This window comes from Alexandromys fortis, unplaced genomic scaffold, assembly GCF_014885135.2.
Source record: "Alexandromys fortis isolate MF-2015 unplaced genomic scaffold, M_Fortis_MF-2015_v1.1 scaffold_0, whole genome shotgun sequence".
NCBI classification, from domain to species: domain Eukaryota; kingdom Metazoa; phylum Chordata; class Mammalia; order Rodentia; family Cricetidae; genus Alexandromys; species Alexandromys fortis.
Window position 1 is genome coordinate 27,209,865 of NW_026067949.1, and position 24,447 is coordinate 27,234,311.

Consider the following 24,447-nt stretch of genomic DNA (forward strand, 5'->3'; position numbering starts at 1 on the left):
AAACATACATGTAAGAACCCTCACATGGGATGAGCAAGTTATTTACTACTATAGACATAAATATATTCATGCAATAATTATTGAAAGGACGTCATAATTTTGAAGGAGAGTAGAGAGGTTTAGAGGGAGAAAAGGTAGAGGGAAGAGAGAAATGTCAAAAATATACTAAAATCTCAAAAATAAAATAAAAAAGAGACTTGGTTATCCAAGAAGGCCACATTGTTCAGATGCTTACAAACACAGGGTAGAGTTACATATTAATTAACTCATTGTAAGTTGAAAATATGTTAAATAAAATGTGTATCAATTATGGCAATATAATTGGTTAGTCAACTTTCCATTATTACAAAAACAAAATGCCTAGATCATCAATTATTCAGTTCTAGGTTTTATACTGCATTCATCTATATTTGGGTTTTATATTTGATTCTGTCTTATAATTTGCATATTTCTTCTGAAATTCTTCATATTTATATCTTTATTGGGAAATCAGAGAAAAAGGAAGAAAATAATGGAGAAGAAAGAAATGATGAAAACACAGAACGTAATGAACACCAACGGCTTTTCATTGAGTAGTAATGTAGTTGGCATTTTCTCTACGCTGCCAACCAGCTCCCATATTATTAATTACAAATGCTCAGCCTTAACTTAGACTTGTCCCACTAGCTCTTTTTGACTAACTTAAACTGTTTCTACTCACCTACATTTTGCCTTGGAGCTTTTTGTCTTTCTTTTATTCTGCATGTCCCATTTTCCTGCTTCCTCTGTGACTGGTTCCTGGCGACACCTTGGCATCTCTTTTAATTTCTTCCCCAAGCCTAAATTCCTCCTCCTACTTACTCTCTCTACCTCCTCCCTCACTATTAACCATTCATCTTCTTATTAGACCAATCAGATTTTTTAGGCAGGCAGAGAAAAACAGTAACACATCTTTACATAGTTAAACAAATATTCTGCAATATAAACAAATGCAATATATTTGACATAATTAAACAAACGTAACACGTTTTCATAATTAAACAAATGGAACACATCTTTGCATAGTTAAACAAATATTCCGCAACACTGTAAAGCAATAATAAAGAGTATATAAAATATGATCAGAAGAAAAAAGAAACATATCCATTATATTCAATAAAATACTACTGGAGAAATGGCTGACCTTATTATAGCTGTGAATATGATTGCTTACAAAAGAAAAAAACCTATCAAACAAAATGTATAATTACAAAAATAAGACTTAAATAGAAACATTTCAAAAATTACAAGACTGCTCAGTGAGTAGAGATGCTCTGCACAGGCCTGATGACGGGAGTTCATCCCTGGATCCCATGGGATGACAGGAGAGAAACTAAACACTTGTTCTTCTAAATCTGTATGTACTCATGATGATGTGTACCTGCACACACACACACACACAATAAATTGATGAATTTATAAACAAAACATTGCAAAGAAGAAACATTTAAGCTAAATTATAGGTGAGATTATTCATCAGTGACAGAGTGTAACTACAATAAATGCTAATGAAAATACTGCAGAGAAACAACATCAATTTCCATACCATATATTATTATCTGAGCTGTGGATTCCTGTAAAGTTTATATTTTGAAAACATGACCTTAGTACTACGGAATGTAATGTTGCTTAAAAATCAGGATATTGTTATTGTGATTTGTTAAGGGTAAAGAAGGTCATGTTTGAATATCAGTCATCAATGTGACTGGTATACTTGTAAAAAAGGAAGTATCTAGACATATCTGATATATACTGTCAGAAATCCAGTCAGTAGACCTTAGACGAGAGAAGGTATATTGTTGAGAAAGTCACAGGAAAGCTTTTTTATGCATGTGACACTCAGTTGATTAGCGTGGAAAACAACAGAGCATCTGATGAGAAATTCTTATGAAGAGAAGGACATTACTACTTTCCTAAATGGTCACTAAATGTCCAGTTAACTGTTCTTTAGAGTTCCGGATGCCTGGTCTACATTCCTGCCGTGCGGCACTGTTCAAATCTGCTTTTTCTAGGAAGCAGATATTTCTGCGTGATACTGAAAATTCTCTGTGATGTCTTTCTTACTATAAACAGAGTATAGAAGGCTTCATGTGAATCTGTGGTTATTATTCTGACTCCATTCAGCATTTCTCACTGAATATAAAATACACTTAGCAGTCTTCCATTTTAAAGTGCTTGAATACTTTTGCTTAGCATGGAATAATCCAACCCCAAAAGTGTGTTCCCTGGCCCCCCTTTTATTCATAGTGCCTTAGTGAAATATTCTCTAAGTGCCCACCTTTTGGGTCCCCTCTCTCTGTCATTACTCTCCTAGCAAGAATCTCATTACCTTTTAAAACCATTGTTTTTCATGTGTTTGCTAATACAAATAGTTGATTTGTACATCACTACTTCCTTGGCATGAAAAAATTCTGTCTGCTAGACAACATCTATTTAATACATTCTTATAAAATGGGTGGGTAGATGAATTAATGCATGAGGGCAATGTGTTTGAAAAGAAGTTTGAAAAACTTTGGTGCAATTTCCCAAAGTCAACACATGTTTACAGCACGGTCTAGCAGTCTTAAGTTTATCAAATTTGTATTCTCAAGGTGGGAGTGGAAAAAAAATGATGAATTCTTTTTTTCAACAAACTTTGAAAATCTGAAAATAGTAGCCTTTTGGACAATGCTATTGGCATATACTCACATTTGCAGGCATGGTTTGCAGCACTCCTGGGGGGGGGGATTTCATACTGGCTCTCGTTTACTCAATTCTGTCTTCACCATCCATCCTAAATGAACAACTTAAGAAAATTAAAGAAAAAAATCTTTTTTAAAAATGACTAAAGCTAGGTGAGAAACCATAGAATCATGAATGTCTAATTAAAACATGCTATACATAACTACACATAATAGAAAAGAAAAATTAATACCTACACTTAATAGAAGGGCATTAGGTATCAGCTCTTTGTTCCTGATGGAAGTCTGGGTACTACATTGTCAAGCAATACATTCTTCATCTATATTCCCTTTTCAGCTCATAGTTTTGTGCGAGACTTCTACTATGCGTGGCAAAACATCTGCTTCTTCCTTCAGGGTTATTTCAAGTTAGTAATTGCAAGTATGAAATTTGAGGTTAGTCAGAGTATGCTTCATTCTGAGTCTGTAAATTGCTTGTTATATAATCTTGTGGCTAACTTCTCTAAGACATATTTTAATTGGGTTGATAATTATGCATAATTATGTGGCTGTTATGAAATTTACAAACAGTAATAATGTGAACATTCAACTAAACCTTTTACATATTCGTCAAGAAATATAAGGTAATTGAAGAGTAAAAATCAATTACATAGACGATGATGTAAGTTTACACATTAAATTTGTGAACTTTCTTCATATAAGACTAAGCACTTACACTAATTCCCTAAGAGATTTAATCCTTTGTAGAATTCTCCACATGTTTTGTCTTTATCAGATGGACTGTGTTCAATACAGCATACTCTGTGGCAATCCTGTTCTTCATTTCTTCAAGACCTAAGACTTTTGAAAAATAATTTTCTTTGGCAAAGAACTTTCCCACAATCCAGAGGCATCACCACCATGGTATTTTCTGTGAGACATCATGCAATCATTCCCCAGAAACAATGAATCCTTTTTATTTCTTCCCTTCCGGCTCCTTTATCTGGACATTGTAGCCTACAACACACATTACACCTTGTGAAATCTGATGAGACTGAACTCTGCTTTGTCACCAGCTATTGTCGTTGTATTGTATGTGCTCAAAGTCTCGCTATGTCTCTTACATTTTGAGATTTGGAAATGGAATGTGAACTGTTTGGTGCCAAAGGCACCACCTAAGGCTATCCTTTGATTCGAGCATTTTCATCTCCTCCCGCTCTTCTGCTTTGAAATCAGCAAGGTTATGTCTAATCAAAGAACAAATATAATGACTCAAAGGAATTAGTGGCTGGTAAATTTAGAACTAACCCTTCATATGTGACTTCACACAGAGACTGTTTTTCATCTTTCTCTGCATATCATGCAGCTCATCTAAATGAGAAATACAAATATTTTCAAAGGCAACTCCACATACAGCTCAGAATGTGTTATTATGTTTCTCTAAAAAAGCTTATTTTAGCTATATTACCAGTAGTACCCACTTGACTTTCATTGCACACGGAGTACATGATGTAATAGTTTTTCTTTAAGCTTTCTTATTTCTTTTTTTTTCCCAACCCTATACCTAAACCTAACCCTATACATAACCCTAACCCTAACCATAATCCTAACCCAGACCCTAACCCTAACCCTAACCCAACACTAACCCTAAACCTAAACCTAACACATTTATTGCTTCATTTTCTGTTGAGAGAGGGGAAATGAGCCACAGTGATCTTCTGGAGGTCAGAAGAGAAATTTCAGGAGTTCTTTCCTTCTACCATATGGTTTAGGGATATTGATGTCAGGTCCTTCGGCTTGGGAGCAAATGCTTTTATCCACTAAGTCATTTTGTCACTCCTAGTGTTATTGAGTTTTAATGATGCTTTATCGGTTAGATGAAGTCGTATCAGTTAGGAATGTTTGCTTAACCATAACATTTAAATGGCAAACATGTAGAATAAGAGACCAAATTGAACAGCACATATTCATTGAATGTTCCGTGGAAAGTGCAACAAGGACTTAGAGGAGATAGACGGTAACTAAATGTATTCGCTAGGCTCAGGATTTCTCCATTGAGTTGTAGGTAAAGAAGGCTGAAATCTATGGGACGACAACCAAGTACTTAAAGCTCAGACTTGAGATTAGTTCCTTAAGGAAATTCCTACACTGTAAGCTAGAGTTTTCTGGGAAATGTGCCAAATTAAGTAAAAAAAAAAATTCCTTTTTAAAAATAGCTTGAACACAGAGTAGAAGAAAGGTTAGTAGGGAAGAGATAGCAAACATTAACTCCAGAGTTACGTATGTAAACTAAAAGGTATTTGAAGTGTCAGTGTTTGAGGTGCCAATTCCCATCTCTGCCTACCTCTTGGGAACAGAGACCTGTTCTGCCTAGGCCTCCTTCCTATTTGTGCAGACACATGGCCGTTGTCCTGCTAGGTTCTCAATCTCTCTCTCTGGGACCTATTATTGACTTTGTTCCCTTCATACATTTTCATCTCTGCGCTTTGCCCTGCTGGGCACTGCCATCAGAAGCAGTTTGAGTTTTGTCTAGAACATTCTGTTAGGCTTTGTCTTACTTCTCTTGTATTATTAATATTTCTTTTTCTGTTTGGCTGCCTTGTGAGAAATACAAAGTTTGTCACAATGTAGACCTTAAGAAAACATCTTTCTGAGGCTATTACTCATAGCTTAACATTTGGCTTTTAATGGAAGAGCTTATATAAAAAATGAATGTACATAGTGAGAGCTAAATAAGCTCGAAATTGAAGTGAAACAGAAGAGTATTTCAAAGGATGATCTGCAGATATCTCAATAAGTACCCAACACATTTGCACAGGTTCAATTCTGACTTGAAATGCCATGAGTTTCAGTAGAAAACATGTATTTCTCTGTGTTGATCTGAAGTTATTCTGTCATTACAGAAAACATGATAGTTTCTGAGGAAAGAGAGGAAGAGCAAGAGGAAAGTAAATAAGAAATTGGGAGATGATGTCCATAAATGTCAGTGGTCCTCCACTGACAATAGGGGGAGCTATGTATGCATTTGGTACCCACCCTAATCAAAATCTCAGCCTGGATATGTTTGCTCATTTATCTCTTCAAGAAATTCTTGGTAGCACATAGAAAGTGTGTGTGTATGTGTGGTGGGTGTGATGTGTGTGTCGTATGAATGTGTGTGTGTCTTGGTTTGCTTGTGTATTTGTGTGGGATTGCATGTGCATGCATTCATGGTTTGTGTGTGTGTGTGTGTGTGTGTGTGTGTGCATATGCGCGCATGCACCAGTATGCTGGACAACAATGAATTTCTTCATATGGTAATCTGAGGTTGTTTTGCTATGTGCTTTTGTGCAGACTACGGGGATTGGATTCAATTGGAAAGTAATGAAAGTGTAGAGAAAGGAGTAATACTATATTAAAGGGTAAGCTTTCAAATATATTCCAACGAACACAGTTATGGACTTAGGGGAAATCTCATTTCACTTGCTAACTTTCCTAATTCAGGTCAGGTATATAACCTGTCTCCTGAGAGGGTGGAGAAAGATCAGCTGAATAAGGCCGAGTAAAGCAAACTCACACTGAGCAGAAAATGATGAGTCTTTTCCTACTTTCTGTATTCAGTGGTGATACCAAGGCTAAATAGTGAGGTGTTTGTTGATATCAGTATATAAATAAAATGTGTGCCCCAATTTTCAGTCCCAGTTAATAGTTTAAGGATGTCTATGTGACATCTATTACTAGTTTTGCCCTGCCATGCTTTTGTGATCTCTTGTTCTTTTTCCATAATCTCCTCATTTCCAGTGTTGCTGTGTACAAATATTCCACCTTTGTAATCCTTAGACATTCCAGCTCTCCTTTGTCATTTCCCCCCAGGCTTCTATATGCACCACCTGCTTCTACTGACACATATTTATTCATTGTTTTATACATTGAGAGGAGTGACAGAAGGTACCTTGAGGGGAATAAGAGGCAAACTTATGACAGTCATGTGCATAGAGCTACAGCTAATTCCCTTCATTACTCAGTCTGACTTGAAGTTAGGAAAAGAGAGATGAGATGGGCAGCTGGACTGCAGAAAGCTGGAAGAACTATACATTCTGTATAAATTTCCTAAGAGAAACAAAATAATAATCACATCTCAACAAAATATCATCACTTATGTAAGGATAAAAAACAAATCTTGAGTCCAAGTATTAAAGATGCTCAGAGAAGCACAATAACACAAAGTTGAGTTCCTTTCGGGAAGGCCTCTCGTGTCTCCAAGGCATGAAATCTTTCCATTTCCATCTCTCCTGACATACTCACATAGCAAATCCAGAACTGCTACATCAAAAAATCTCCCTTTCAGATGAATAATTGAAAGTCCATATTATTCTTTCGTTTTATTCAAGGATCTTTGAGATAATAAATGCCTATTATATTTTACTGCAATAAGTATGGCAGAAGTCAAAGTTGCAGTTCTGCTCTGTGTGTGGCAGAAATAAAAAGACAGAAATCATAAGGTGAATGAGATTCTCTGTGGTCCTGAGGACTGAATTATAGATGCCAATGGTCCTCCACTGCTGAATCACAACCATGCATGTATCAATATATGAATGAATACATTGCATGTCTACTATCAATTCCATCCCATAAATCAGTAAACCAGGAATAAAGGATAGTGTTATGCCATAATTTTCTGATTTCTGAGTGCACCCGAACTCAAGACTCTGTTCTCCAAAGGATCCACAGAAAATATCTCTCAAAGTATAGAAGAAGCTTGAAAATAAAAGGGAATTTTATTTGAGTATTTTATCCACTTTCTGTAAGAAATTCTGAAAATATGAAAGAAGGCAAAAAAAAAACCCATGACATTAGTAGAAAATATGTGATGTGTGGTTCCCCTATGTATGCTGTGAATGTGTTTTGTTACCATTGGTTAATGGATAAAGCTGCTTTGGCCTACAGAAGGGCAGAAGAGAGTAAGGTGGGAATTCCAAGCAGAGATAGAAGAGAAAAGAAGGTCGAGTCAGGGAGACACCATGTATCTGCCAAAGGAGACAGATGCCCAGGAACCTTACCAATAAACCATGAGACAGGTGGTAAAATACAAATTAATATAAATGGGTTAATTTAAGATGTAAGAGTTAGCTAATAAGAAGCCTGAGCTAATAAGTTGAGCAGCGTTTTAATTAATACTGTTTCTGTGTGATTATTTTGGGTCTAGTCAGCCAGGAAAAAACAAGCAGCCTCTACCTACAAATATGCAAATGAATCCTCAATCATATTAACTAAACTATTTTAGCACTCCTCCTTTCCAGAGGTGAGGAGGTATCAAACCTAGGGTTTTGCATATGCTAGACAAATATTATACTTTTAAGCAGCACCCCATCTCAATTTCTGTAGTTTTCATTTACAGATGTCTACAATTACACTATCATGAAGTAACATGAAATTTGTTTGAAGAAAGTAAAACAATACAATGTCATTTTGATGAATCTATGCATATGTATATGTATATAGAGAGATTTATAACACATGCATATATATATATAATACATGCATGTACATATAAATCACCATGTGTGACAGTTTATGAACATGTGGAACTACCTTTTAACAGTTTTCTTTTTAACCCAAGAGACTTAAGAATGGTTGGGGTGGATATCAAGTGCGTTAAGGTTCCAATGGAGGCCAGAAGAGGGTAATGGATACTCTGTCTCTGTAGCTAGAGCTACAGGTGGTTGTGAGACAACAGATATGGGTGCTGGGTATTGAACTCGGGTCCTCTGAAGATAAGTGCATGCTGCTTAACTACAGAACAAATTCTGCAGTTCCATGGGAGATGTTTCAAGTGGACACAGCCCAAGTTAGCTGTGATGGACATTAATCAAATCTCAGAACTCAGTCATCTCTGTGGGGCTCTTGATGTATAAAGACAAGCTGTGCTATAAAATATATAGTAGTCCAGAAATTATGATTAATTAGAATCGAGCCTGAAGTGTGCCATATGTTCCCAAGAGCTACTTTCTCCACTTTTAGCTTCAATTTTCACTACCTATCAAAAAGAATAACAGGATGTATATAAATATATTTTAACACCTTTGGTATGATCATTAGAATATTGATGGATATATTCTATTATTCTAAAATTTAAAGTGATACATCTTTAAAACTTTAGATTTCTTGATTCTTAAAATAATCAATGGATAAGGAATGCTGCAATTTCAAATGTCAAGTGTTTAAGGAGCTCCAATACACAGCCCAAAACGAATTAGTTGTGTAACATGAACCACAAAGATGTGTGTGTGTGTGTGTGTGTAATATAAATTTATTAAGGGATGCAATGGCGAAACAGACTCACATATACAGGACAAGATATAACCAGTAACAGAGTTCTGGTTTTCCCAAGAAAGCTGGGATTTAACCACATGCCCTTCATGCTGCCTGACCTGGTCTTGCATGTTCACATTACGGAATTTGTTTTAAATGTATGTATGTATTTGTTTGTTTTTAAAACAATCTTTTTATTTTACATACCAATGCCAGTTCCCTATTCCTCCCCTCCTCCCATTCCCCTCACCTTCTCCCCACCTTACACCTATCCACTCCTCAGAGAGGGTGAGGTATCCCATGGGGAGTCAGCAAAGCCTGTCACATTACTTTGAGACAAGACCAAGCGCCCCCCGCCACAACTCCCTATCTAGGCTGAGCAAATTATCCCTCCATAGGGAAATGGATCCAGAATGCCAGTTCATGCACTAGAGGTAAAGCCTGATCCCCCTACCAATGAAGACACCAGCTAAGAATCTAAGTGATAGTGGAGAGGGTGTCTGAACTGCCCTTCCATTGCAATAAGATTAATGACTACTTTAACTGTCATCAGAAATGTTTTGAGAGTTCTTCTAAAACTATATCTAGTAGCTAGTCAAGTCGATAGGTAGGTAGTTAATTAGTAGGATGTCACATGTTTGTGCCACTGTTCTCTTATAGAAGTCAAAGGACAACTTGCAGGAGTCAGCTCTTTCCTTCCACCAGTGGGTTCTAGAGAACAAACTTAAGGTCATCAGGTTTGCTGGCAAAGCACCTTTGCCCGCTGTCTCACTGTCAGACAAAGTGAATTAATATTAAAGAATCTATCAAGTGAGCAAAACATGGTAAAATAATTTAATGTAAAATGCTGCCTTTAAACTGTGAATTTATGAGTGGCCTCAGGGCCCACAGTGATAAGGAAGTTAAATAACCCAAGCGAGGCATTCCATGAATTATAAGTAATGAAGAAATTTACATTTGAAATAGAGTATCATCATAACATTTAATAATTCCAATTAAGCTTTAAGCGGGGGATAGGTCAACAAACAAAGATTACAGACCACTAAAAAAAGAGCAGTACATGTTTCCTTATGTGCATTTTATGACAATGTCTAAGGTGTTTGACCCCTAAGTCTCCAGTGAATTTTACATAAAACAGAGGTATCAATAATACCTAATCAATTATGTCAACCTGAGGGCAACATAGCTAACTTTACTGTTATTTCTGAAATACACAAGAAACTGAATTAACACCAGTAAACTTCCAACGCCTTGCATATATTTGCCCATTCTTAAGCTTCACAACTGTCATATAGTAGGAGCTACAAAACCCTTGCTCTCTCTGTTAGTTTACTACACCATAGACAGGATTCCAGAGCTAAAAGACAAAACATGCACTTCCAACTCAAGTAACCCTGACAGTGCCCTGCAGACATTACGTACAACAGTTCCAAAGTCCTTCTTTATGAATTAGTACAAATACACCTATGCAGAGTGTGTTACTTACCAAGTAACACACTTACACCCTCAGGCTGAAAGTTTAGCTTCAGTAATGATAATAGTCAAATGACTATTAATAGCTGTCATTAACTGAACCCTTATTTATTAACAGGGACAGTCACTTAGTAACCTGAGACTCTAAAAATCGGGCAAATATTTTCTCCCCAAACGCCCTCTGCTTTCCTGCAGCCTTTCATTCATTCCCTCCAGCAAGCGCGATGTGACTTAATTGATAGTTAAGCTTAGAAATATTAACTTCAAATGTGGTTCATTTGTTTTTCTCTTTTGCTCCTTTGTTCGTCCTTAGAGAGGACACATTTCCTCTGTCCTCTCTCCTTTATATTTCTCATGACAGAGAGAGTATGTTTCTGAGATTTGGGTCCCAAAGCACTGCAAGCTAACTAGCCCACAGCTCTACTTACAGCCTGGTCTGTGATGATATTGTAACTTTCACCCAGGGATTTATCTGGAGTTTTGTTACCATTAACTTTTTTTTAAGTTTAATCAGTGACAGATGGTGGAATAATTATTTTTGATAGCTTCATCAAACAACAATATTAAATACTCAAACCAGAGATAATTAAAAATTATAATGAAAAAAGTGTAGTTGGCATTTTAAAGGTGTACATATGAAGAACTTTTGATGTGAAAGAGTACTTGGCTTGGCTCTTCATTTTACACAGTTACAATTTCTAGATGCCAACTTTCAACCTAGATACGCCTTAGGTTCTATAGCTGCTGAGCTGAATACTTTAGTTTTCATCCATGGTACATTGACTGTACAAGATGACACCAACTTATGGCATTTTGGTCCGAAAAAAAATGTCTATTTTGCTAGAGGCAGAAATCTAAACACAGGCTTCTGAATTCAGATGCATGATGCTGCTGCATCTGCTACAGCTGCAGCTTCAAAGTCCCTATCACAAGGACGAGTCTTTACTGTTGTACTTAAAACTACCGTATTATCCATCTGCTATCTGCTCCTTTAAGTTGCTGGGTTGAGAGTGCACATGCCTCTGAGGTCTGGAGAGGTTTTAGCTTTAAATTGTTATTGCCAGGCATTTCAGAACACATGCCCCCAGTGTCATTAAAGAGAGTCAAGAAAATACCAGTAGGGAGGTAAATCATTAGAAATAGCCAGAAGACCACCAACTCTATTGCCATCTCATCAATTTGATATGCAATAGAGACACTTTGCAATGTCACTGAATTCTCAGCAATGGCACTAGAAATAACTACCGTGGTGTAGAAGTTAATAAGATGCAGACTTAGAAAAGAGTATGTACCTAGCTGCTGACTGCCAACTCTACACACTTCTTCACTTTGCTAGCAGGCTAAGTGCAACTCTTAGACAAGACACCAGTGAATAAAAGGACTATCATATCCTAAGTGAGTGCAGAGCCCCAAAGGAACTTAATGCTGGGAGAGTTCCCCCAGTTGAGTTGAAATTTGCATGCCATGGATTCTGAACACCCGGGAAAGGACTGAATCGTGTCCTGCCAAGACTCCAGGAAATGTCATAATTACTCCACTAAAAAGTTTGTTTCTTCTCTGGTCTTTAGCATTATTAAATGCTGATTTTGAAACACGTTTTCTTAAATAACAGAATTTAGAGATGATGTTTGGCTTGTAACATTCATATATAATAATGTTATATTTTATTAGTTACCTAAATTTTTAAAACAGTGATCCCATAACTATATTTCTGATTTAATTTATGCAACATTTGAAACCCTTAAAATAATTTGTTTTCAATTAGAAATGTAACATAAAAGGTGTTGTCATTGGTAGAATATAAGTACAAGTATACAAAATTATTTTAGCTAGCACCGGACTAAGATAATCACGGAGGATGGATATAATTATGCATTTCATCAATCTGTCATTAAAAGATTAAGAGAACTTAACTTTTGAATGATAAATGTACTATATTTAGACTTTTATTTCTCTCCAACTGTCATAATAAAATCAAATTCGCACTTAATATTAGCATCTTGAAATCTGTAGCTTATAATGCCTTAATATAATTTATCTCAGTTCAGAATTTCTGATCAAAAAATTATGTGGCTGGTCAAATATTTAGATAAGAAATTGAATAGGGACTAAATTTCTTCCTTGTTTGCTGAGTAGCTGGATTGAAGTGAAGTAATGCATAATTTTCAGTCTGCTTTGTAATTTTGGAGGAAAAAAAGTATATTGTTTACACGTAAGAACACTTATAGCATAACAATGCTTACAACATAGAAATGGCATCCTGAAAGCAGAAATTTCCTTGTTTGCGCATTTCTGTAAGTAAAGTGAGCCAAATTGCCATTTGGTTAAACTTTGGTGTTTACCATAGCAAAGGTCAAGGTAACTTTTCCCCATTCCTGATTTCCTTGGGAGACAGGTGCTGGAACTATCTCTTCTCTTGCATTGCCTCACTTCCTTTCTTTATCTTCACACAATAGAAAGACACATAGTACCTCTGTTCAAATTCTCCCTCCATCACCTTGTAGCTGTGTGCACTGGGGACTTTCCCAAGCTCCATGTATATTCTTTCTCACTCCTAGCATGTGGAAATTGATCATCTCTACTTTATAAATCTGTGATTATATTATATATAATACATAAATTGTTTAGCATAATACCTACATATATGAAGTGCTAGGTAATTATTAGCTATTATTTTTCATATTTTTTCTTCAATTTCCTTTCAGTGACATTTGTGAAGAACTTTGAAGAATGATTGTTGAAGAGAATGGGAAAAAAAGAGAATAATATTTCGTCATTGTTTGTGTACCACTTTTCCTGAAGCTACTTCTCTGCTACCGCATCTACTTGTCCTTGACCAAAGTATCATCAACTTACAAACTATCCTTAGATGTGTGTGAATAGGAAACTTAGGAAATGCTGATGTCTTTATATAACTAATCCTTTTCATTAGGAAACCCTGTGGTAAACATTTGGAGACAGGTTTCTAGATTTGTGAGGAGAGAAATAGACGTAAACCAGGCATCGAGAGAAGTGGTGCAGTGAATTATAGGAAAAGCCTGCTAGGTTTTTCAGGTGGCTCTAATGGCCGACTTGAAGTGTAAGGTCGGGAAGATAATGTGACATGGAGTCTCAGAGGTGTTGAAGAGCTGCATTTGTGAGGGATGAGAGCTTCCACTGCCACTGGCAGGAAAATGTGTGGCCTGCAGAACCTAGCGATACTCACACCTTGCCTTTCTTTCTAAACTTCTAAATTTTAATACTGCAAGTAACATATTAAACTAAGACCAAGCAGGGTTCATTTAAGAATTATCATAAAGTATGTCCATATAGGTATAAAAATAGGTTCATGATAATAAATGCCAAATATACCTGATATACTTTTATACAACTTCAACAAAAGTTATGATAAAACTGAAATAGAAATTCCTAGCCATTATTTCCATAGAGATATCAAAATCTTGAGGCTGGCAGATCTTTGAATTCTAGACCAGGTTGGCTTCACAGTGTTTGACCAGCCAGGCTTATACAATGAGACTTTGTCTCAAAAATATATATAAATGCTTTATTTCTCTTAATTTTAATGTTTTATTTTCTTGTGTGATTTGAGTTATTAAAAATCTGTGACTATTGAGATTGATCTTAATGATAATAGACTTCTTTAAATGGCTTCTCAAATCTAGTAAAATAAAATATTTATGGTTAACATGAGTGAAATATAGAGTTTCATTTCACTTGCTGCATGTTTATCTCTCAATTGTAAAAGGATACTTAGTTGTTGATATGTTATCATATATGTACCTGTATGGAATTATTCCTTTACATTCTTGGACAGTTTGACTTTTGGAAGATGTGTGTGTGTGTGTATGTGTGTGTGTGTGTGTGTGTGTGTGTGTGTGTACATAAAAACAAATACTTCCATGTGTGGCAAACTTACAAATTTCATAGTACAAGCTTAGAATCTATATGTATAATGTCTTAATAAGGGTCATAAAATACAATAATATGAGTGACATCATATCCCATTCTTAGCCAGGAACTCTGGGTATAATAAATAGTGTAGCAGCTCCAATGTTCTGGGTAAGTATCAATGTCATTCTAATAGAAAATCAACAAATTAAGGAGTCTGGGGATGAACTGAAACCATTTGGGTGGAAAAGAGTTCTCATAATTTATATAAAAAATCCTGCTGAGTAGTGGTGGTGCATGCCTTTAATCCCAACAGTCAGGAGGCAGAGGCAGGTGGATCTCTTTGAGTTCTCTGCCAGCCTGGTCTACAAGAGCTAGTCCCAGGACAGGCACCGAAACTACGCAAAGAAACCCTGTTTCAAAAAACAAAAATGAACAGCAAAAAAAAAAAAAAAAAAAAAAAAAAAAAACTCCTAGTGATCATCAAAAAAGAAGGGAAAAAGATTAAGAAAACCACTATAAACAGAAAAACTTCTTTATTTAATATCACAAGCTATCAGTCATCCATTTTGGGATCAATATGGCATTGATCACTGGCATTGTGGTGTGGAAAGTCCTTCCACATGTGTTGCTTTCATTGGTTAATGAATAAATCTGCTTTTGGCCAATGGCTTAACAGAGTTAAGTCGGGTGGGAAATCTGAACAGAGGTGTAGCGAGATAGTAGGCAGAGTCATGGAGAAGCTATGCAGCCTCTGCAAGAGACAGATGCCTCCACCGAAAACACTGGAACCTTACCAGTAGGCCACTGCCTTGTGGTGAGGCACAGATTAACAGAGGTAGGTTGATTTAAGATGTAAGAGTTAGCTAGAAATATGATTCAGCTATTGACCAAACAATATTGCATTTAATACAGATTTCTGTGTGATTATTTTGGGAGTCTGGGTGGCCGAGAAATAAAGAAGCAGCGTCCATCTACAGCACTGGAAATGAAAAATACAATATTCCGAATCCAGAATCAGTCCTAGGCATAGCACATGGAAGCTGCTTCATAAGTGTGCTTGGCCAGTCTTGACATTATTAAAAATTATGATGGTCAATGGTCGTGATTGTATGACTGGAATGATGAGTTTTATTTTTGCATATCCCAATAATAAAGGTGAGTAGAATTGATATAAGTACAGTCTTATTAGTTAATTATATTCAATAAGAAAAGTGAATTTGGATAATCATGTGGACAGTTTGTACTACTTAGCATATAATTGTAGACAATTGACTTAGCGTGTGTGAGAGCTGAGAAGCATGAAGCTCTACATATTTGGAAGGGAGAATTCATTTGTATTCTGCAAGGCCAGCGGAACATGAAGTGGTGATTTATAGCACATAAAACACACACACACACACACACACATTGTGCAGATGTGCTAAATACTTGTTCTCTTCTGTAGAAATGTAATTTTGAGCTTCTTCAGGTTTAGCCAGGCTTCTATGGCACTGTGAATATGCTCAAGAAACTAACTCTCTTCTGGTAAATACTTAATTTCTAGTTGCGAAGAGGCTAGAAAAAACTTTTTGAGATGCTTCTTATATTTTCATATTGGATACTGAGTATCATACACACTCACATGCATTCATTTTCTGAGTATTATGCCTTTGACTATAAGCAATCTGATCTCACGTGCATTTTCTTACAGTTTTAAAAGGAAGTGACATGCAATGCACTTACATAAGGCATCAGCACAGTACATGATTTTAAATGTTACTCATTGGTAACTTTGTACAATATCTTTCGATATTGTTTACAAGCTGGGTTGACCTTAACATTCCCAACTGTTAAAATATTTTATAATCTAATTTTTTGATTTATAATCCCTTATTCAGAAGTCAAAACACGACATAAAGTATTTTGGTTTAGCAATAGTGTTCTTTGATAATAGAAGTGGGAAATGCTGATGGAGCTAGTTAACCAGTCTCTAAGTTCCTTGAAATATGCAAATTATGTACCCATAACATGGCAAAGTGGGTTTTTTTCTCTGTTTTGTTCCTTTTCTTTTTTGTTCACAGACATGGACAGACATATCAGGTTGATGGCTGGCTGTCATCCTGCAGGGGAAGATGTTTGCTGCAATTATGGATCCCTTGGTCCTCACATTTAGCTGCACAACATCTGGCTTCCTAGCAGAAAATGCAAATGGGGTAATACATATGTCATCAGATGAACTTTGATGTAGACTTTAATTTAATTACATACCACACACACAGTTGTTCTTTGTTGTATACAAAGAAATATTGTGATTGAGTTCCTACTATGTTATTTCATCTGTCATCCATCTTTCCCATAAAGAAACAAAGACAAGTAGAAAATTTTATATAAGTGTTCTCAAAAATTCTTCAACGACCTGTTCAGCCATCATCAGAGAAGCTTCCTCCTGCAGCAGATAGGAACAAATATAGAGACCCATAGCCAAACAAGTGGCCTCCTTGCAACACACACCTTTAATCTAAGCACTCAGGAGGCAGAGGCAGGCAGATCTCTGTGAGTTCAAGGCCAGCCTGGGTTATAGAGTGAGTTCCAGGACAGGCTCCAAAGATACACAGAGAAACTCAGTCTTGAAAAACAAAACAACAAAAACAAAAATGTATCCAAAGGTGAGTAGACAGAAATCAATCTTGAAAACTGGCCAGGTTTTTATGAAGTAAACCATAGCCTTCAATGTTCAGAAGACAATTCCTAGTAATAAAAATCTGAAGGCATATCTGAAGTAGAGTCAAATAGTGTGAGTACTATTAAGAGCGCTCACCATATTAATAAAGTCAAATTAAGAGATAATATGTTTCACCTCCAAAAATTACCCACAGATCTTACAATGAATTCAAATTGTACACTTACTTGCAATAAGCTATTTCTTTTACAAATACATTATTGGGAACTTGATGAGGAAATGTCAGATGATTCCTTTTAAAATACAGTAATTACTAGAAAAACAGCATCAAGGGAGCAAGATTCTGTTAGCCAAGTATAGCTTCAAGTCTGCACAAAGGAGGGTACATATGTGCAAGACTTCCTAAATACAATGGAATGTGAATCTCTCTTTCTCTGTCTCTGCCTCTCTCTCTCTCTCTTTCAGTAATGCATTCTAAAAAGCTGTTTTCCTACCCATCTTGTGACATCCATGAGAATGTCAAGAAAGTTCTCTGGCTTTTGCATTCATCCTTCATCTTGTCTTCCTTTGTACTCTACTCTTGGTACCTTCGTCTTGACTCTCAATCTCCTTCACACCTCATCCCTCTCATCACTTTTGACTCACCTGCCAGAGCTTCACAACATCATGACTTTGCATTAGCCTTGCTGGCACACATGAACTTTAAGATCCAGTTTATTCTGGAGATTGGTGTTTATTATTATTTTAAAGGGATTTTTGTATATTTTATTTGAAATATTTATGTAGTATAGAAAAACTAATTATAAAGGTATCAAAAGTTATTAATTTAGATAACAGTTTACCACATAAGAGAAACATAAGAAATCTTTATATGTTGGGCTGGTGGAATGCTTGACTAGCATGCTTGAGGCCCTGGGTTCAATTCCAAGATAACCTCCTCCCCCTTAAAAAAAAAAAAACTAAAAATAAAGGATGAAATTTTAGAACTTCATTGGAAGTTTTGAAAGGTTTTGTTGAGGTGTGATTTACATATACTGAAGTCCACATATCTGAAGTCATGGTTTGATATATTCTGACACTCACCATGAACATGCACATCCAGAAAGCAGCCAACATGTTGAAGACAATGATGTCTTCCAGCCCTGGATGTCTCCTTGTGCTTTTGTGTTTCTCCTTTCAGCCCTTGCATCCCCAAACACCTACTGCTTTGTAACATTTGGGTCTGCTTGTTGGAGTTTCTGTCCTGCCCAGTTCCCACAGCCGCTAAGCCCCAAAGAAAATCACACAGAGGTCTACATTTATTATTATTATCTCTTATAACTTATATTAATTAACCCATTGTTCTTATCTATGTTAGCCACATGGCTCAGTACCTTTTTCAGTGGGGTAAGTCACATTCTGCTTCTTCCATAATCTGGGCAGGGCTAGGGAGGAATGGGCTTCCTCCTTCCCAAAATACTCCTGTTCTCATTGCCCCACCTCTACTTCCTGTCTGGTTGTCTCACCTATACTTCCTTCCTGACTACTGGCCAATCAGCATTTATTTAAAACATAATCGACAGAATACAAAATTGTCCCACACCATTGCTTATGTCCCTAAGATGGACTCCCATTTTCTAGTGTGTCATATAAATAGGATCATACAAGGCATATTCTTTGATATGGCTTTTCTACTCAGTACAACTACTTGGAGACTCATTTGTGTTACATTAACAGTGCTTTGTTTCTTTATCTAAATGACCAATACTAAACAGATTGTACAGCTTGTGTATTTACTGGTTGGTACCAAATGGAAGTAGTTGCAGAGATTCACAGTCAAATACTGGGCCAAGCTCCAGGAGTTCAGTTGAAGAAAGGCTTCAGGGATTTTATGAGCAAAGGGAGGTCAAGATCAGAATGGGGAAACCCACAGAGACCACTGACCTGTGCTTATGGGAGCTCACAGACTCTGGATGGACAGCTAGGGAGCCAACATGGAACTGACCTAAGCCCTCTGCTCTGGGTGCCAGTTGTGTAGCTTGGTCTTTTGTGGGGTCCCCAGCAGTGGGATCATCGCCTGTCCCTGATTCATGAAATGGCTCTTTGGAACTTATGGTAGGATACCTTGTTCAGTCTTGATGCAGGGTGAGTAGTGGAGGAGGCAGGAAGCTTAGTCCTGCATCAACTGCTATGCCATTCTTTGCTGATTCCCATGGGAGCCCTTATCCCATCTTAATGGAAACAGGGGAGGAGTGGATGAGGAGGGATAGAAGGGAAATGGGGGGAGGGAATAAGAGTAGAGGAGGGAGAGAAAACTGAAGTTGGTATGTAAAATAAATAAAAAATTTTGAATAATCAAAAGCAGCAACTTGAGTTTTAGTAAACATAGTTAAACAGAACTGTATCTTTATTGGACCAGTGAAGTTTTCATGTATATTCTGTATGTTGAAAACTTCTCCATGAGGCACCCGGACAAAGCTGGAAATGTATATATTTTATTTTAACATAGGTTAAGTAGATATCAAAACTTGCACTTAGGTCAGTGTTTTTGACTAGAACAATAATCTAGAGAAAAACATTACATATAACTTCAGGTTATAACATATGACTTCACTGCATAGGTATAACCTCTATGCAGTATGGCTAATGACTGCCTCTAGATAATAATGTAATTTTGTAAAAAACAATTATTACTCAACATTTTTAGATTATTAAGTGCCTAAAGTGAGACACTGCCACAAGCCAATAAGCATAATGGTTCAAACTTCCCACAAAAATATAAAGTATATAAGGCTGCAAATGACTACAAGAGTCTATAGCTCACTGTCTCTTAAGTTTCCTCTGCTGTGATGATCACTCCTTTTGTGCTGGAAGAATGTAAAAATCATATATCTGTGCTGGCTGCAGTGTCAAAGCAAGATTACACTAGGGGAAGAATCAAGTCCTTGCTCTTTTGGAGCCGACAAAGACAATATCATCAATCTGACCCTTTTATAACCTCATTCTCCAGGCCTCACTTCTCTCCTCTCTGATGGAGACCACCTATCATGTTTCTGCCCAATAAAGTGGCATGTGTTTTCAGAACATCTTGTTTTTCTCTTATTCATATTTTGACTTGGCATTTATAGCAGTTGGCTGGGGGAAAATGTCGGATTTGTCTGCAACAGACAGTCTAATTAAATTGGAGGGGAGGGACAGATGTACAAAGCTGCTGAACTGCTCATAATACAAAACATGGCAGCTTTACTTGGAAAAATCTGGCAAGATGGTGCCAGCAATTTCTGCTCGTTGAACCAGCTGAAGTATGTAATTATGTTACGATCTCTTATTTTAATTCTAATTTTACATACACTACTGCTGCATCTGAAAAGATCTGAGAAGCCCATTATTTTGGCTGTGATAAAAGAATGATGTACATATGACTCATAAATGCTGTAATTTTCATCTAAGTCAGATTTTTCAATATTAAAAATCCTAGTTTTCAAAATAAATATTGATGCATAGATTTTTTTAGTCTTTTGAAATGTCCCTTATATGATTCAAGTCAATCATAATTTTTCTTTGATTCATTTGATCTCCAACTGCTGTTTCTAATTTGCAAACCTGATGCAAAGCTTTATAAACATGGCCTCTTATAAACAGAAGCACAAACTGCTATATTTCAGATGCCAAATCCTCTCTGTCAGGCTTCTTACAATCCACCTGTCTACTGTAACATCATTCGTCCACATTGTTATAAACACTCTTTCCATTTTGCTATTATGCAGAAGTTTGCTGCCCTTGTGTTGGTATATTTTATCTTAGCCACTCAAGATTTCAGAAGGCTACAGATCATCATCAACGTTCAACATGATAATTGTTTCAACATATTTAGCTAATATATCACACACACACACACATTCTAACTTTTAAAGAATAAGTTACAGGGCTTAGGCCAGCATTTGGATATTCAAATTTTCCAGGAAATGATAACAGCAAATCCATCTAAGTGATGACAGAAAAGACTCTAACAAAATAAATTTCAGAGGGAAGAGAAGGGGAGAAAATACCATGCCCTTTCTATACTTTAAATACTAAAACTTGAATTATGATGGCAAAATCAACAACAAAGTCAAGAAATTGTGATCTGCAGATGATAGAGGAAATAATCAATGAGTACAGAAACAGACATTTCCAAGATGGGCTTCACATTAAGCATTATGACAGTTCAGAAGTTATTGGAGAAAACATCTATAACAGGCATGAAGAGAAGGAACACTTCCAAAGATATGGACTCTGATTTTTTTTAAAGAAAATGCTACATGTGATCTCACATGTATATATAAATAAATAAATAAATATATATATATATATATATGTGTGTGTGTGTGTGTACATAATATATACTTAAGTACATTTGTATAAGTAAAATATATACATAAAGTTAAGGCTTACAATATTACTTTAGTTTAATTTTAACAAACAATAAATAGCACTACTTCAGGCAATTAATCAAAGAGAAAATAAAGAGTATTGAATGGTTTATATTTAACTGTCACTTAAATAAAGTGCATTTCATAAATTTGAACTATGCAAGTGGTTAAGATAGCAAGGATAAAGCAGAAGCCTTCACTATTTCAGGAAATCCCATTACAAGTGGCATTTTAAAATACAAATTAATACAAAGAACAAAGAGAGAAACATGCTAGAAGCTGAAAATGAAAGAAAATTGATTTAACACATCCAAGAATGCTGAGTCCTAATGTACACTGGAAAGAACACAGACTCTCCCAAATGACCCGATGCTTAACAGAACAAATGACTCAGGAACTGGCAATTTCAGACAAGATCAAGATCAAAACAAAGCTTATTTTAAAATATAGAAGATAATATGAAAGCCTATTTAAATCCCGGAAGTTTCTTCCCCTCCACACCTAAGAATTTGATACCTCACTTGCCCCCCCCCCACACATTTGCAGATGACTGTGTTTCATAAACAGTAGAGCATATCTACATATCTCCTGGAACTAAAGTCTTCTGAATAATAAAGGAAATAATCGAGCAAAGAGATAACTTACAGGATGTGAAAAAAAATCTTGACTATAAGTCAACAAAAGCTTATTATTTTGAATACAGAAAAATACAAAAAAAAAACTCATAGCACCAGGAAATGAAATAATTAAAATTAGACTACAGATTCTTGTAAAAAATAATTCTAAAATGAAGGATATAAAATACTGTTCAATATTATTGTTTATCAAGAATGATATTGTGCCCCAGTCAAAATGACTATCATTACATAATCAAAGAAAGAAAAAACCAAGGAGGATGTGAAGAAAGAGGGACCATTATTCACCACTGATGGAAGTGACAAATGATACAGTCACAATGGAAATCTATGTGAAGACTACTCAGAAATGGGAATAGGATTTCCATATACTTTAACAATTTATTTCACACTTGGTATATACCCAAAGGATATTATATCATACTACTGAGATTCTTGCTCATCCATCTTTATTGCCACTTCAGTCACAATAGTAGGGAATGGAATCAGCCTAGATGTCCATCAGCTGATAAATAGATAGTGACATCGTGGCATTATATGTATACAGTGGAGATTTTCTGAAGGCAAATTAATGGAACAGGGAAAATTGTGCACAGTGAGGTAACCCAGAGCAACACACAGGAAAGAACAACACTACATGGTTTCTCTCGATGGTGAATCCAATAGATGTAAATATCTAATTTTGGATGTTCAATGATGAGTTCCTGTAGAGCCAGATATCTAAGAAGAGGCCAAAGGGAGTGTAATGCCTCGGTGTAGTGTGGATAGTAGATTGCTGATAATATAATAGAAGACCGTGAGAACAAGGAGGTGGAAAGGTTTGGGTAAGGAGGGAGTGGGGCATAGCCTGAGATGGAGGAGCAACTCTTTATGGATTAACTATCTACTATCAATAGATTCATGGAAGGGAGACAGCATTGCCTTCAGTTATATATCCCATAGTAACACTACCATACTCCAGTGGAGAGTCTCGCAGATAGCTTTATAATCCATACAAATGGATTACACAACAAAACCAAATGAATCCAGGAAAAGGACAGGCTGGGAGGAGGCATGGCTGAAAGGAAACTGAGGGAGATGTCTAAGGCTGGGGATGAGCATAATCAGGATACATTATATACAATGAAATGGTCAACAAATTAACAAACAAACAAAACTTAAAAGGATGTTTCTGATCAGAAAATACTGAGAAAATTTAGTTGCTGAGTGCCTTGTGTTGTGATTTTAGAACTGTCTTAGACTGTTGGGAAGAGTGCTTCAGAGAGTCTGGTCAAACCTGCAGGAAATACTTGAGAGCAATGACAGTGAAAAATTTGTTCCTTAGGGAGCGGTCCTGTAAGATCACTTACTAGAGAAGCTCACAGTCCTTTCCTTATTCCCAGAAATTAAACCAGTTATTGACCTTCTCTTAAAGCATAAGTATGCAGTTCAATTGAGTACATATTTGAGGCATATTTTCAATACTGCCTCAATACAAATTGGATTAGTAGAGGAAAAAGAGATTATAAAAATATCCACAAATTATTTTCAAAGAAATATAAGAAACAAGAGTAAAGTGGAGGATCGGAGAGATGAATCATTGGCTAAAACACTTGTTACCAAGCCTGAAAACCTGAGTTCCATCTGTGAAATCCACATGATAAAAGGAGAGCGCTGGATCCCCAAATGTAGCTGCCTTACATGCTATGGCATGAGGAGGTTATGAAATGGTGGTAGGGAGGGTGCAAAATAGGACACACAAATCCTGTATGTTTAGAAAAATAAGGCATTAAGTGTGTCTTAGGATTTCTATTGCTGTGATGAAACAGCATGACCAAAAGCAGTTGGGAAGAAAAGGATATATTTGCCTTAAATTTCCACATTGCTGTTTATCACCCAAGTAAATCAGGACAGTAACTCAAGTAGGGCAGGATCATGGAGGCAGGAGCTGATGTAGAAGCCATAGAGGGGTCCTGCTTACTCGCTTACTTCACATGGCTTGCTCAGCCTGCTTTCTTATATAAACCTGGACTAAAAGCCCAGAGGTGTCACCACCCACAAAAGCTGGGCCCTCCCCCATCAGTCACTAATTAAAAAAATGCTTTGCAGCTGGATCTCATGGAGGTATTTTCTCAACTGAAGATCCTTCCTCTTTGATGGTTCTATGATATATCATGCTGGCATATAAAACAAGCCAGTATAACCTGCAAGAAAACATTATCCAAGATTAAAAGAATAATCTGGTACTTATCTAAAAAAATGTCCATTTCTTTTGCATTTTCCAGTTTTGTAGCATACAGGCTTTTGTAGTAAGATCTAATGATTCTCTGAATTTCCTCTGTGTCTGTGGTTATGTCCCCCTTTTCATTTCTGATCTTATTTATTTGCGTGTTCTCTCTCTGTTGTTTAATTAGTTTGGATAGGGGTTTGTCGATCTTGTTGATTTTCTC